Source organism: Patagioenas fasciata, chromosome 8 (genome assembly GCF_037038585.1).
Source record: "Patagioenas fasciata isolate bPatFas1 chromosome 8, bPatFas1.hap1, whole genome shotgun sequence".
NCBI lineage: Eukaryota > Metazoa > Chordata > Aves > Columbiformes > Columbidae > Patagioenas > Patagioenas fasciata.
This window is the reverse complement of record NC_092527.1, coordinates 6,839,892-6,842,426: the sequence shown is the minus strand read 5'-3', so window position 1 is coordinate 6,842,426 and position 2,535 is coordinate 6,839,892.

Below are 2,535 nucleotides of genomic sequence, written 5' to 3'. Positions count from 1 at the left end.
CCTCCCGCCCTGCGCCCGCCCCCGCCACCTCCTCCGGCCCGGCCCGCAGCGAGGGGAGCCCGGCCAGCCCCGGACGGGGAGCGGGCGGCTCGGAGAGACATGAGGGTAGGCGTGGCGGTGCGGGGTCAGGCGAATCCAGACAGCGCTTGCGACTGAGGGGGTAACACCCCTGGGTTACCAACACAGATGTAAAACTGCATTTAAGTTGACTGCTGGTGGTTCCCCCGTGGGTTCGGGCTCAGCCATGGCAGCCCACAGGATCACAGAATGTCAGGGGTTGGAAGGGACCTGGAAAGCTCATCCAGTGCAATCCCCCCATGGAGCAGGAACACCCAGATGAGGTTCCACAGGAAGGTGTCCAGGCGGGTTTGAATGTCTGCAGAGAAGGAGACTCCACAACCTCCCTGGGCAGCCTGGGCCAGGCTCTGCCACCCTCACCAGGAAGAAATTTCTTCTCAAATTTAAGTGGAACCTCTTGTGTTCCAATTTGAGCCCATTACCCCTTGTCCTATCACTGCCTGTCACCAAGAAGAGCCTGGCTCCATCCTCATGACACTCACCCTTTACATATTTATAAACATGAATGAGGTCACCCCTCAGTCTCCTCTTCTCCAGCTCCAGAGCCCCAGCTCCCTCAGCCTTTCCTCACACGGGAGATGCTCCACTCCCTTCAGCATCTTGGTGGCTGCGCTGGACTCTCTGCAGCAGTTCCCTGTCCTTCTGGAACTGAGGGACCCAGAACCAGACACAGTATTCTAGATGTGGTCTCCACCTCAGGGAAAAGCCCCTTTTGGGGCCAAAATGGGGGTGCTTGGCCCAGGTGCACCCTGCAGGGATAAAAGCAGCAGCATCCAGATAAAGATGGGTCCTGCTCCTGGCCAGGAACCAGGTGTGTGTCTCAGGAGAGAGAGGAGCAACAAGATACCACACAAAAGATGTCGAAAAATCATCATAATGTCTAAAAACAAGCAGCAACAAACCCCAATCGTTTGGCTGAAATGCCACGAAGGTTAGAAAGAAACACACAGGAGCCCACAGACACAAATCTCAACAGGTGAGGATACAGGTACGATCCAGCACAGCACTTCTCCTCTGACCCCTTCCTCCACCCACCCACCCGTAGATGCAGCCCTGGGCTGTGAGGACAGCCGTGCAAAGAGTGCTGCCTCTCCGCAAGGACGAGAGAACTTTCTAATCATGCCCGCAAGAGCGAGAGCTCTCTCCAGATGCAACATGCAAAACCTGATTTGAATGTAGGAGTTGTGGGCATCTCCTGGTACCTGTTCATCACACGATCGCCACATGTTCTTCACCATTATCGAACCACAGAATCACAGACTGGTTGTGGTTGAAGGGACCTCTGGAGATCATCCAGTCCAACCCCACTGCTCACGCAGGGTCACCAGAGCTGATCACACAGGGTCACGTCCAGGTGGGTTTGAATGTCTCAGAGGAGGAGACTCCACACCCGCTCTGGGCAGCCTGGGCCAGGCTCTGGCACCTCACAGCAAAGAAGTTTCTCCTCATGCTCAGACGGACCCTCCTGTGTTTCAGTCTGTGCCCGTTGCCCCTCACCCTGTCATTGGGCACCATTGAACAGAGTCTGGTCTATCCTCTTGATACCCACACTGGAGATATTTATCAGCATTGATAAGATCCTTTTCACCTTCTCTTCTCCAGGCTGAACAGTCCCAGCTCTCTCAGTCTCTCCTCATCATGAAGATGCTCCAGACCCCTCAGTACCTTTGTGTTCCTCCACTGGACTCTGTCCACTAGCTCCTTGTCCTTCTTCAACTGGGGAGCCCAGAACTGGACCCAGAACTCCAGATGGGGCCTCACCAGGGCAGAATAGATGGGGAGGAACAACTTCCCTGGACCCGCTGGTCACACTCTTCCTCATGCACCCCAGGTACCGTTTGCCTCTTGGCCACAGGACATATTGTTGACTGATGGTCAGCCTGTTGTCAACCAGGACTCCCAGGTCCTTCTCTGCAGAGCTGCTTTCCAGCAGGTCAGCCCCAGCCTGTACTGGTGCCTGGAGTTGTTCCTACCCAGGTGCAGGACCCTACACTTGCCTTGGCTGAACTTCATAAGGTTCTTCTGTCCAGTCGTCCAGCCTGTCCAGGTCTCTCTGGATGGCAGCACAGCCTCTGGTGTGTCAGCCCCTCCAGCCAGTTTGGTATCATCAGCAAACTGGCTGAGGGTGCACTCAGTCTCTTCACCCAGGTCATTGATGAACAGGTTGAATGGGACTGGACCTTACACTGACCCCTGGGGAACCCCACTAACTACAGGCCTCCAACCAGACTCTGCACCATTGATCACAACCCTCTGAGCTCTGCCATACAACCAGTCCAGATTCATCTCACCATGCATTGATCCAGCCGGCACTTCCCGAGCTTGCCTATGAGGAGGTTGTGAGAAACAGAGTCAAAAGCCTTGCTGAAGTCAAGGTAGACAACGTTAAAATACTCCTGTTTCATCTCTGCCCTTCATTCCTGCAGAGTTTAAAATGCCAGTGCCGTGAATGAAGCC